The sequence below is a fragment of the Chiloscyllium plagiosum genome, chromosome 1 (assembly GCF_004010195.1).
Source record: "Chiloscyllium plagiosum isolate BGI_BamShark_2017 chromosome 1, ASM401019v2, whole genome shotgun sequence".
NCBI classification, from domain to species: domain Eukaryota; kingdom Metazoa; phylum Chordata; class Chondrichthyes; order Orectolobiformes; family Hemiscylliidae; genus Chiloscyllium; species Chiloscyllium plagiosum.
The window spans coordinates 102,941,449-102,956,297 of record NC_057710.1 but is presented as its reverse complement, the minus strand read 5'-3'; positions in this window follow the sequence as shown (position 1 = coordinate 102,956,297).

Sequence of the window (14,849 nt, the reverse complement as noted above, 5' to 3'; positions counted from 1 at the left end):
CTTACCCCTTCTTGCCTGTCTCAGAGGAACACATTTGTGCATCACTCGCAACAACTGTTCCTTAAACAGTCTACACATGTCTATAGAGCCCTTTCCATGGAACAATTGCTCCCAGTCCATGCTTCCCAACGCACATTTGATAGTATCATAGTTTCCTTTTTCCCAATTAAATATCCTCCCATTGTGCCTGCTTCTCTCCTTCTCCATAGCTATGTAGAATGTGAGGCAGTTGTGGTCACTATCACCAAAATGCTCTCCCACTGCAAGATCTGACATCTGCTCTGGCTCATTGCCGAGCATCAAATCCAAAATGGCCTCTCCCCTCGTCGGCCTGTCAACGTACTGAGTTAGGAAACCCTCCTGAACACACCTTACAAAAATAGCTCCTTCCAACCATCTGCTCGAAGGAGGTTCCAATCAATCTTGGGAAAGTTAAAGTCACCCATTACAACAACCCTACTATGTCCACACTTTTCCAAAATCTGCCGACCTATGCTTTCTTCAATCTCCCTGCTGCTATTGGGGGGCCTGTAGTAAACCCTAATGAGGTGACTGCTCCCTTACTGTTCCTAATTTCCACCCATACTGTCTCAGTAGGCAGACCCTCTTTGACAATGGTAACTTCTGTAGCTGTGATACCCTCTCTGATTTACAAAACTCAAATTAGATAATATGTCTCGAAGAATAAAATACAAGGGTGTGAAGAGAGGATAGAAGTAGGAAACATCAACTGAACCAAATAGCCTTATTCTAAATTGTAAGACTATAAGATCTAAGAGCAGAAGTAGACCATTTGACCCATTAAATCTCCACCACTCTTTAATGCAATCATGGCTGATCTGATAATCCTCAACTCCACTTTCCCAGCTTAGTTCCATAACCCTTGATTCCCTTACTGATTAAAAATCTACCTTGAATATACTTTATGAACCAATCTCAACAATCCTTTGTGATAAAGATTTCCACAGATTATCTACCCTCAGGGATAAACAAAAAATCCTCTTCATCTCAATCTTAAATGGGTGATCCCTAACATTGTGATCCTGCCCTCAGGTCCTAGTCCCTCCCACAAGGGGATACAACCTTTTCATATTTACCCTGTAAAGTCCCCGAAACATTTTGTATGCTTAAGTAATGTCTCCTTTCATTCATCTAAGCAACAATGAGTACGATAAGAGCGTATCCTCTCAAACAATAATTTTTCAATACCCAGAATCAACATAGTGAACATTCTCTGGACTGTTTTCAAAGCCAGTATATCGTTCCTTAGATAAGGGACTAAAACTGTACAGTATTGTAGATGTGGTCTGGCTAGAGATTTATTTTTAGCAAAATAGTGAAGCTAAATTTTTATACTCCATGTTTGGAGTATAATCCTTGAAATAAAGCATATTAGTACATTTGTTTTCCCTATTACACTGTCCTTATTATCTTGTGTTATAAACTTGGATTCTCCTATGGAGTTAAGTATGGACTAAATATAATTGTAATAATAGTTTTCTGATTAAAGTGACTCAGTGGCCAAAGTTGTTTACTACTAAGATAATACCAACTGTGACTTCAAAGAAAGGAAATGAATTGAAAACATTTATTAAGTGATTGCCAAGACCTTTACTTATGAATAAACCAAAGTAAAGGATGAAGGCCCATAATTTGGGAAGGTTTCTGCAATGAGTACAGTAAGCTACCAGACAGAGTAAATTAGAACAAAGAATGAAGAACAAAGAACATTACAGCACAGGAACTGGTCCTACAGCCCTCCAAGCCTGCGTCGATCCAGATCCTCTATCTCAACTTGTCGGATATTTTCTAAGAATCAGTATCCCTCTGCTCCCTGCCCAATCATGTATCTGTCTAGACACATCTTAAATGATGCTATTGTGCCCGCCTCTACCACCTCCGCTAGTAATGCATTCCAGACACCCACCACCCTCTGCGTTAATAAGTTTCCATGCATATCTCCCCTAAACTCTTCCCCTCTAACCTTGAACTCATGCTCCCTAGTAATTGAGTCCCCCACTCTGGGAAAAAGCTTCTTGTTATCCACCCTGTCGACACCTCCCATGATTTTGTAGGCTTCAATCGGTCCCCCTTCAACCTCCTTTTCTCCAATGAACATAATTCTAATCTACTCAACCTCTCTGCGTAGCTAGTGTTCTCCTTAACAGGCAACATCCTGGTGAACTTCCTCTGCACCCTCTCCACATCCTTTTGGTAATGTGGTGACCAAAACTGTATGCAGTATTCCAAAAGTGAACCAAACCAAAGTCTTATACAACTGTAACATGACCTGCCAACCCTTGTACTCAATACCCCGCCCAATGAAGGAAAGCATGCCGTATGCCTTCTTGACCACTCTATTGACCTGCATTGCCATCTTCAGGGAACAATGGACCTGAACACCGAGATCACTCTGCACATCAATTTTCCCCAGGACTTTTCCATTTACTGTATTGTTTGCTCTTGAATTGGATCTTCCAAAATGCATCACCTCACATTTGTCCGGATTGAACTCCATCTGTCATTTCTCTGCCCAACTCTCTAATCTATCTATATTCTGCTATATTCTCTGACAATCCCCTTCACTATCTGCTACTCTACCAATCTTAATGTCATCTGCAAACTGCTAATCAGGCCACCTATATCTTCCTCCAGATCATTTATGTATATCACAAACAACAGTGGTCCCAGCATGGATCTCTGTGGAACATCACTGATCACACTTCACCATTTTGAGAAACTCCCTTCCACTACTACTCGCTGTTTCCTGTTGCCCAGCAGTTCTCTATCCATCTAGCACGCCCTGGACCCCATGCGACTTCACTTTCTCCATCAACCTATCATGGAGAACCTTATCAAATGTCTTACTGAAGTCCATGTATATGACAGTTACAGCCCTTCTCCTGTCAATCAACATTGTCACTTCCTCAAAGAATTCTATTAAGTTGGGAAGACATGACCTTACCTGCACAAAAAGTAAGTTTTGTTTCCATTAGTTTGTAAATTGTTCTGAAAGAAGTAATGCATTCTATATTTTTGATGCCTTGGAAAAGGATCAAACTTGAAAGAGAAAATTTTCTAATTTTACATTTCTGACAGGAATTCAGATTTACTAACACATATCAAAACGAGTGATAATATTCCAGCCAATTAAACTAACAAGTTCAGGTTTTGGCATTCCTTTTTCCAACATGAACAAAGGATAATATGCAAGTAGGTACAAAATCTGAACATTAACTTTGCAGTCTCATGTACTTTCACATTCTAATTGACCTTGAAAACTTTTTGCCTGCCTGAATGTTACAAAACAGATTAAGACAAGCCATTAAACTTCAGTTTATTGAGTTACCAAGAGATCACTTTAGTCTTTAACTTAAAAACTGCAATAGAAATGTAATGTATGTCATTTGGGAAGCTTGAACAGCTCCCTCCTGTGAATTACTTTAACAGGGAAATAGTTGTAATGTTGTTATGCATTATTTTAGGTTTTCAAGGTATTACTCACAGTTTTTCACTATTTCAGCAGGAAATTTAAGACCCATGTTTTTTTTATAATGCAGAATAGGAAAGAAAATCTGATTCAAGGAATTGTAAAAAAATGTGCAATCCTGATCAGAATGGAATTAAAAGCTTTCAATGGACAGTTTTTCAGTCTGATTGACAGTGATTCTCGCAACATTCACTGTTTTTAGGAGTAGAGCATAATTTTAGAAGATTTACTGTCACCATTTTACATGAATTTGTACAGTTTTTCACATGTCCTCCTTGCTTAATCTCTGCAAGCAAGTTGAAAAGAGTCAACTTGGCTCAGATTCTAACATTATTTCCTTCTAAGCTGTGCCTTTGAACCTCACTTTGGTCCTTGAAGAGAAATAGCTAGCTTGACAGTTTTGTGCACAACTAACAGAATATAACATTATTGAAGGGATTATCTTTTGGATGATATGTTAAACTGAGGTCCTACTTGCCCATTTAGATGAGTGGTAAAAAAAAATCCCTTAGTACGACTTGAAAATGGATCAAAAATAAGCATTTTTCTCTTTGTTAGTTACTGTATTTTTATTTCTAACCATATTATACACAAGGTTACAATTTTACAGTCAGGCATTTTCAAGCTGCAAAGCTTATCTTTAAAAAAAAATCAATCAGAAGGCAAGACAAAGGATCTATAGTTTCTTCACATACATAGTCTGACTGTTCACATTATACCTGGAAGAAGACTCATCTAGTGGATAAAACAAAGTATTTGATAAAGATCACTGAATTGATGTAAACCATTTCAAACAATTTAATTTACTTATATCATGGGGAATTAGCTTTGACTGCCACTGTATCTGAAGTGAAGACATCTGTCAGATCTATTCGAGAAAAAGGTCAATGATTGTGCTTGGTTGTTTTGATGGACACCTCTGTGGCCTGTAGCTTTTAATTGTGGTTTTGTAGGAAGCATTGGACTAGTTTAGAAGTCAATCTGAAGCCAACAGAGAAAACTGAGCCGAATCTGTTGATCTACTTGACATTTTGCCATCTAAAAGGTGGGCAATGATGTTTCAAGAAACAATTCTACATTGAGAAGCAGCAGGAAAATTGATTTTGTTAATTCTAAACACTAAAGAAGAGATTAAATGTCATAACTAAATTAGCTTGTTGTACATATTGGACATTGATTATTTAGTTCTTTATCTTTAAACTTGACACTCAATTTGAAGGGAAGATCTTCCAGTCCTTTGTTTTGTTGATGTTTGTGGAACCCTAATGGGGCTGTTGTGTGCAGAACTTCACACAACATCGCAAATATTTTACAGCAAATTCAATACTTCTGAAGGGTAGTTATTGTTGTTGAATAGGGGACATAACAGCCATAGTAGCAGTAAACTTCCGCAAACAACCAAATAATCTGGGCGGCACGGTGGCACAGTGGTTAGCACTGCTGCCTCACAGCGCTAGAGACTTGGATTCAATTTCCGCCTCAGGCGACTCTCTGTGTGGAGTTTGCACATTCTCCCCGTGTCTGCGTGGGTTTCCTCCGGGTACTCCGGTTTCCTCCCACAATCCAAAAAAATGTGCAGGTTAGGTGAATTGGCTATGCTAAATTGCCCGTAGTGTTAGGTGAAGTGGTAAATGGGTCTGGGTGGGTTGCTGTTCAGAGGGTCAGTGTGGACTTGTCAGGCCGAAGGGCTGTTTCCACACTGTAAGTAATCAAATCTAATCTAGTTTAGTGAAGTTACTTAAGTGAAACTGGCATTGGCAATCTTGGATTCTGTTACCACTAAATGATAAAAGAAAACTTATATGTAATGAATGGCTGTAACAAAAACTTGGTGTTACATTATTTCAATCAGAAAATCTAGACTGAGGTCTCTGCAGGGGCAAAAGCTGTCCATTTGGATTCATGAGGATACAAAAATCCTTTTATGTAAAGTAACAAGAACAATGCTAGATTGAATGGCTCATGATAGTAGTCTCATGTTATGTCACCTTGGTGATAAAATGTTGTGACTGATAACCATAGTTTCATAGCCCTTTGAAGTACTGTGTAACATGATAGTATGCAGCAATGCTCTTCATGGAGATAGACAGTATTTTACTAATAAACAGAGCACTTGTGGTGAAGTAACCCCCAGCTCAGACCTACTATAATTAGAAAGTTGTTTAGTAAGTGGGCGGCACAGTGGCACAGTGGTTAGCAGTGCTGCCTCACAGCACCAGAGACCCGGGTTCAATTTCCGCCTCAGGCAACTGTCTGTGTGGAGTTTGCACATTGTCCCCATGTCTGCGTGGGTTTCCTCCAGGTGCTCCGGTTTCCTCCCACAGTCCAAAAATGTGCAGGTTAGTTGAATTGGCCATGCTAAATTGCCTGTAGTGTGAAGGGGTAAATGTAGGGGAATGGGTCTAGGTGGGTTGCTCTTCAGAGGGTCGGTGTGGACTTGTTGTGTTGAAGGGCCTGTTTCCACATATAAGTAATCTAATCTAATCAAAAAAGTGCCTGACTTGGAGATGTGTGTCAAGGTACGGAGTTTAGTTCAATTTATCGAAAGTTCTACATAAGGGTATGAATGACATTTATCTAACATTGGTAGAAATGACTAATCAAATAAATCACTTATTTAGAGTCATAGAGTCAGTGTTTCCTTCACATGAAGATAGTCAGCATTCCTCACCCAAAGAATATTGTAAAAAGTAAAAACCAGTTTTCTCAAAAGAACAATTTTGCATGAATATTGTTTGATCAATGGAAGAAATAGAGTAAGGGCCTGCATAAACATATGCAATGTTGAGACAAGAGATAAAAGATTTGAATTTAGTCAAAAGGATAAATGTTTGGAGTGAATGGGGAAAGAGGTATTTAGAGGCAGAGAAGTTGAGGAATGGAGTGTTGGTTGCTGACCTCAGTCATTTTGGATTGGACATTCTTGATTCTGCACATTAGTTGAAGAGATTTAGCCTGCTTCATTTCTGACAGTTGTCCTTCTATCTTGCAATTTGCTTCCAGCATTCAGTGAGACAGAGAAAGAGAGACTTTTCCTTCAACTGCACGTCCAGAGTGCCTAGTGAATATTGTTTACAGCTGTGATCTTCACAGCACACACCAACACTGATGAATTAAAATAGCAGACAAATGTACATACACTTGGGTTACAGTTGATTTTTTAATCCTTTCACCTGGGAATAACACAAACATATTTTTTATCCAGGATTGTTTTCTGTTAACTCACATCATGTCCCCAGTCTAGAATATAATTCAAGGAAATGGTTTCTACTGAGGTCATAGTTGGTCTCCATTGCCTTTGCAACCACCAGAGATTACAACTCAGTCTTTGCAATGCATCATTTCCTTTGAAATCTCTTCGTCATTCCATGAGATTCCATGGCCTCTCACAGGACTGAATATAAACTGCACTGGAATTTTTCAGAGCGTCTCAGAATATTACATTCTCAGAATTTATATTCCCAGACTCTGTGGCTTCTAGGTCCTTTTATTATGTTTTTGACCAAAAGGTTCTGTTAGGGGCAGTAGATAAGTGGGCACTAGTTCCATTCCAAGCCACTCACCATCCTGATTTAGAAACACATTGCTGTTACTGAGTCAAAATCCTGGAACTCCTTCCTTATTGGTATTGTGGGTATACGTACACTAAATGGACCGCAGTAGCTCAAGAAGACACATAACCACTAGTTTCTCAATAACAATTAGAGATGGATAATGAATTTTGGTTCATCCAGTGAAGTCCATGTCTCAATTTTCTTTTTCAAAATTAACATTACAAGTAATCTTAAGGTCTACCTTGCTGATTGTACGGACAACATTTGCAGCAGCAAAGGATGGTTCACAAAACATGCTTCTGAGGAATCATACCAATTTTTTCTGACTAAAAATGAGCAGGCTTCAATATATACTTCAGTATCAGATAAATTCTTCATAAAACATTACCACAAAGTCTTGAGAGAGTAGGTGTCTTTGCTAAAAATGAAAAATGGTGAATGCGGACTTGTCTGAAAGAGCAAAAAAAAGGTATTATTGAGGGAATTATATTCTACTGATATGATGTACCAAGTGAAATGTCCAGATGTCAGGCAATTTTTGTTTATTATTTAAATGGATCACCTGGCATGCCATTAATTGATGCCACATGATTTTTATTTTAATAGTGTATCGCAATCTGTTTGCGTATCCAACAGGTTATTGCACTAGACCTAGTGAATGGGTGACAAAAAAAGTACTTCCCATTTTTAGATGCTAGTTTGTTTCTCATTTTTAATCTATAACACTGGTTAGCAGCAATGCACAAAAGGGAGCCAAATGCCAAATGTTCTCTGTCAGGCTAACTTCTCTATCAACAAGCCTTCTGGTTACTTCTCATAGTCTGCATCCTTACTGGTTCCAAACTAAAATTTTGAAAGAATTTGGAGAAAGCCTGGACCCAAATGTATAGTAGTACCCAGGCTCATCATCATGTGGGAATACCTGAAAAGTCATGAACCGAACTCTTTGTAATAGAGGAACATTCTCATTGCTTTGTGATTACTTCAAAAGAGTTGAAGATTAAATGAATAAACTCTCAAAAAGTCTAAAGTGAAGCCAAAGAAAGTTGTACAAATGTAATTTTTCCAACAACTCCCAAAAAGAAATTGATGCAAGATGCTGTGCTCTGTGTTCCTTTAGACCCAACTGAAAGGTTCACTGGTGGACCCTGATACTTGAGAAGTCCGGGTTTCCATGAATTTTGTCCAGGTTTGCATGCTGGAGAGGAAATTGCAGTTTGGCTGCAGGGCATTAACAGAGCACAGGAGTTAGTAATTACAAGTGTTAAGTAATATAGAATTCCTGTAGAAGACAGAAGTTATAGCCTTCTCTGATGTAGAAAGAATGATTGTATCATGCTGGTCAGCTCCTGCCATCACAATTCAGGCATCCCCCAGCTAGTAGGGCACTGACCTATCATGATCAATCTTCTTCAGGGGTGCTCCAAGCTTGAAGTCTGTGCTCAATAAGTAGACCAAATTTACCACCTGAGGGCAAACAAACAAAAGAAAGCAAATGCCAACTCTTTTATTGGATCCCTGAATATGGGACCAACAGGTGAGTTAAACTGATTTATAACATTTGCAGAGATGCAATCTTGAGACATTTTACCTTCAGTAGGATATTTGCACTTGATGAAGTAATACTTACAATAGCTCCTATCAGATAAGACATCGGTAACATGGTATGAAAAGTTCAATAGATTTTTATTACATTTCCTGTTTCCTATATATATTATAATTGTAGGTACTACTAGGTCTAGGCTAGTACTGAGAAATTTGGTAACAAACTGCTGCATGCTTCCCTCAGTGTCTTATGTTACAAGTGGCAGCAGTTTGAAAAAGACTGAGACTTTTAGACCACAATGTCAAGTGCCTTGACATGGTGATAATATCATGAATGTGCCTCTCGAAATTACACTGCATACTAGCTGTGAGGCATTATGCAATGGATTTTTTCCAAAGAAAAACATCAAAATCCCAAACAGATATCCATAGTTTTATACAGATATATGTGTTGTAAATTCAATAATTAAGCAAACAGTTGCTTCTGGTTGGCAGTGTTTATTAATTGATAATAGTTTCATGGTTTAATTAAGTAATTTGGTGTTGAGTTAAAAAAGAAGTAAAAACATAATTAACAAGATGAACAACTCAAATTTCAATCTGACCTTTTAGAGGTTTGATAGTTTATTTTGACCTGGTGGTCATAAAAGCATTTAGAGTGGTACATCTTATATTCAGTTGCTCTTGGTAGATGCCTTGGCTGGCTTGGTGCTGGTTCCCATCAGACGGCATCATCACATAATCCCTGTTGTCAGAGTTTTCTTTCTCACTCTATGTTCATGATTGGTTTGTTGTGCAGTGATCTGAATTGGCTTGTTGCCCTTCACAATGCAACACCATGATCAGCAAAGATCTGATCTGGTTGCATATTTTAGAAACTTTTGCTTGTACCAAGTTACTTGACACTGGATTTCTGTCTCACATTCTCCATCTGGTGCATAAGTCTAGCCGTTCCTTACCTGCTTGCTGTTTGTGCATCTTCTTTTCTTGATTATTGTTGATGAAAAATTGAGTGATTCATTATCAAATATATTTTACAGTGAGAAAAACAGTAAAATACAAGGAAAAGCTTTCCCGTTGTCACCATTTTGAATAATTTAAGAATAGGGAAAGAAAATAGAAAAATAGAGCTAAAGAGAATCCATCAATCCTGAGCCAGCTTATTTAGAGACAAAAAAAAACCTGCAGATGCTGGAATTCAAAGTAGACAAACAAAATGCTGAAAGAACACAGCAGCCTGATGTGTTATTCCAGCCTCCTGTTTGTCTACTGAGCCACATCGTCACCATCAATGAAGCCTGCGCCACCATCCTTTCACCTCCAACCCTTCGCTGTCTATATTGGACCCAGCTAATGTTGAAGCTGCCGATACTCAGGCACCATCTTTCACCAATGAGCTGGTTCTTTTCTGCCACTGTCTTGCTACCGCCTTTGCCGGCCCGACCAATGTCAGAGTCACATCTGATGTCACTAGGCCCACCTCAATGTCAACATTTTGTCCTTCCACCACCTCTGGACCCAACCAATGACAACGTTGCTGATCTTCAGATGCCATCTTTTGCTACTGGGCCTACCTCGCCAATGTCATATTTGTCGATGTATCAGTCGCTGATTCCAATGCTCTGTCTCATTCTCACCCAGAATGTGAGGGCTCACTCAAGATCCATGCTGGCTGACTCTCCTCCATGCTAGCCCACTCGAGGTTCATGCTGGGCTCACTCAAGGTCAGCAAGGTCTTCCACTGATGCCCCCTGAACTGAAGAGATAGGTAAGGAAAACAGAAAATAGAAAGAAACCAACAAAAGAGAAAAGAAAGTTTTAAAAAATCCCTCATTTTGGATTGGATGGACATTGGTTGCTGCACAAGGTAGAGTCATAGAGATGTACAGCACAGAAACAGACCCTTCGGTTCAACTCATCCATGCCGTCCAGATATCCCAATACAATCTAGTCCCACTTGTCAGCACCTGGCCCACATCCCTCCAAATCCTTTCTATTCGTATACTCATCCAGATGCCTTTTAAATGTTGTAATTGTACTAGCCTCCAACACTTCCTCTGGCAGCTCATTCCATACACATACTGCCCTCTGAGTGAAAAAGTTGCCTCTTAGGTCTCTTTTATATCTTTCCCCTCTCACCCTTAAACTATGCCCTCTAGATCTGGACTCCCCCATCCCAGGGAAAAGACTTTGTCTATTTATCGTACCCATGCCCCGTTTGATTTTATAAACCTCTATAAGTCACCCCTCAGCCTCTGATGCTCCAGGGAAAACAGCCCTATCCTATTCAACCTCTTCCTCTAGCTCAAATCCTCCAACCCTGGCAACATCCTTGCAAATCCTTTCTGGACCCTTTCATATTTCACAACATCTTTCAGATAGGAAGGAGACCAGAATTGCACGCAATATTCCAACAGTTGCCCAACCAATGTCCTGTACAGCCACAACATGACCTTCCAACTCCTGTACTTGCTTCTTTTTTTCTGGGCATTGGTAGTGCTGGACTTTGGTGGTGCTAGTAGTCTCTTGTCCTGAATTTGCACATTGAGATTCTTTGGTGAATGAGTTAGAATCTTTCTTGAGATGCAATGATGTATATCCCTTGAGATTGTGGATCATGTCAAATTCATCTATTGGAGTTTGTTAACTTACTGTTATTTATTGTGAGATGGTCTCTTATAGGATGTACAATGGAATGCCACTTGTTGGGACACATCTTTCAGGATGCATAGTGGTTTTGTGTTGGCATTTGCTGCTGTGTTGTTTTGGATTTTTAGGATGTGTCAACTTGCGTTGTTGAATGTATGGCACGAATGTTCATAAAACCTTCTAATTGCCTCATCCTCACCATCCTGAAGAAGGGCTTATGCCCGAAACGTCGATTCTCCTGTTCCCTGGATGCTGCCTGACCTGCTGCGCTGTTCCAGCAGCACATTTTCAGCTCATCCTCACCATCTAATCATCACCATGCCATGGTGCGTGAGATTGATGATATGAAAGGATTGGTCATCATCCGAGAAATCTAAGAAATCAGAATTTGCTTTAACTATTGTGCTTTGGAGTAGCAAATGCAGCTTTGATCTACTTATTGCAGACTAAAATGTGACAGGCAACCAAATGTATTCAATGTGACATAATGTTATGAAGCAAGTGAATGTGCTTTTATTTACCAGTTATGAATCATGTACTTCTACATATTACCTGTCCAAATTTCGGTAACACTTCATCTGGGATAGTGTGACTCAAGACTGTGGATGAATTTACTACATGTCTTGTGCTGGCTTTGGTGTCTTATTGCTTTCTTGAGCAGTAGGATCTACATTCAACATTGATGATTCTGGTTTACAAATGTAGAATGAGCAAGAAGAGGGTTACCTCAGATTACAATGGGATCTTGATCAGATGGGCCAATGGGCTGAGGAGTGGCAGATGGAGTTTAATTTAGATTAATGCAAAGTGCTGCATTTTGGGAAAGCAAATCTTAGCAGGACTTATACACTTAATGGCTAGGTCCTAGAGAGTGTTGCTGAACAAAGAGACCTTGGAGTGCAGGTTCATAGCTCCTTGAAAATGGAGTCACAGGTAGATAGGATAGTGAAGAAGGCATTTGGTATGCTTTCCTTTATTGATCAGAGTACTGAGTATAGGAGTTGGGAGGTCATGTTGTGACTGTACAAGACATTGGTTAGGCCACTTTTGGAAAATTGCATACAATTCTGAACTCATTCTTATCAGAAGAATGTGGTGAAACTTGAAAGGGTTCAGAAAAGATTTACAAGGATGTTACCAGGATTGGAGGATTTGAGCTATAGGGCGAGGTTGAATAGGCTGGGGCTGTTTTCCCTTGAGTATCAGAGGCAAGGGGTGACCTTATAGAGGTTTATAAAATCATGAGGGACATGGACAGGATAAATAGACAAAGTCCCTTCGCTGGGATGGGGGAGTACAGAACTAGAGGGCTTAGGTTTAGGGTGAGATGGGAAAGATATAAAAGAGACCTAAGGGGTGATTTTTTCACGCAGAGAGTGGTACATGTATGGACTAAGCTGCCATAGGAAGTGGTGGAGGCTAGTACAATTGCAACATTTTAAAAGCACCTGAATGGAAATATGAATAGGAAGGGTTTGGACGGAAATGGGCCGGGTGCTGGCAGGTGGGACTAGTTTGGGTTGGGATATCTGGACAGCATGGAGAAGTTGGACCAAAGGGTCTGTTTCCATGCTGTACGTCTCTATGACTCTATGACTCTAAATGGCAATAAGACAATAAATCACTTGAGCCTATTCTGCCATTTTATCAAATTGTGACTGTTCTTCATTCAGACTCCACTTTTTGCACCATTCTCATATCCATTAATTTATGGAATATCTGAAATTGTATTGATCTCTGTCTTGAACTTACTCAATGGCTGAGAATCCACAACTTTCTGGAGCAGAATAAAAAACTCACAACTCTTTAAATAAAACTAAAATTCTCCTGTCAGTCCTAAATTTTGAACTTGTATAACCCTCAACCCAGATTCTTAGATAAAAGAAAAATTTTCTCAACATAAACTCCAACAAAAATGTATTAGGTTAAATAAGATCACGTTTCATTTGTGTGAATATGGGGGAATATAGGTTTTATCTACTCAACATTTTCCCCACAGGACAATCCTTTCACTCCAAGAATGAGTTTAATGAACCGTTGTTGTACTTATTGTTATGCAACAAGGTAAAGGGATGAAATCTGTACAAAGTACTCAAGGTGTGGCCTCACGAAGGGCTGGAAGACTTCTTTATTCTGACATTTTTATTGGCTTGTCCAATCCCTTTGTAGTAAATGGTAACATCTCATTTGGTTTACTAATTGCTTATTGGACACATATACTGTATTGACTTTCTATGATTCATATACCAGATGAATGAGATCTCTCTGGGAAATATTTTTTCTTCTACTGTTACACAAAGTGTGTAGAAAACCATTTATATCTTCCATTAGGCAAATCCTGCTGTCTTTTAACAACCACATTTCCTAAGGCCCCCGGATCCCAGTCAGTCAGTGTTAAAGCTGGAAGAGAGATAAAATCAGAGGCACACAGGGTAATTAACTATTTAGATGAGAGCTCCACTTCTCTGGAATGGGTTGGTTACGCAACAACCATTCCATCTCTGTGAAAACCTGAATTGGGTTCGTTTGAGATAGGTTGTGTTCAGTTTTCAAATTTTTAAAAGTTTTACATCTCACCTGATCAACAATGACCTGCAAAGTGTCTGTAACTAGGCTCTGGTTGATTCAGGAAGTGTGGATAATATTTGGTTCCGTGATGTTTGTTCCTTTGTGACTGTGAAGACCATTGGTGTCATTGTTCGCTGAGAAGATGGCAGATGGAACATTATCAGTACCTGAGCAAATTTATCCACTGGGCATTGTATTGCTATTACATTAAGTGTAAAGCACATGAGTACAATCAATGTATATGGAAATGCTATCATAACATGAGGTGCAAATGTACAATATATGATTGCCATTCCACATACCAGGTGGTTCATGGTCTTTTTCAACCTCCTGAGGACTCAAGTCTTTCAAAACTTCACAATCTATTAATTGCTGTGTGTGCTGCACATATGCTGCCAATGATTTCTCCAGGGATCGCCCTCCACCTGCTCCACTTCGTGGCCTGTTGTTTCATAGAAACGTGTCATTTTAGTGTTGCAATCATGTGAATTTATAAAAGGACAAATGTATCACCTGTCATTTGATTTGTTACTTCAATAGATGCAAGAATATTATTCTCATTTAATTTATTTCTTTAACAGGTCAGAGTAAACGTTTTGACCCTGTATACCCTTTGTATTAATATTCAGGCTGGGTCACATGTAAGTATTCATTATCTTAACCTATGCAACCATTTTTGCTTCCAATTTGTTTATGCATGTGACATTCAAGAGTTAAAAAGCACTGTATTTGTCAATTCTATCTGTATAAAGATAAGGTGATATTTTGTGCCTTACCTTAATTTCCTGTTCCATGTCATTAAAGTAATTCCTATACTCATCATCATTTTAGAATATCCTTTGTATTTTGAAAAAAAAATTGTTCCTGTTACAGAAAGTACACTTAAGCAGCCCATCTTAAGTCCTTGGAGTAAAAAAAACTGCAGATGCTGGAATCCAAGGTGGACAAGCAGTAGGCTGGAAGAACACAGCAAGCCAGGCAGCATCAGGAGGTGGAGAAGTCAATGTTTTGAGTGTAACCCTTCTTCAGGACTGGGGGTGAGT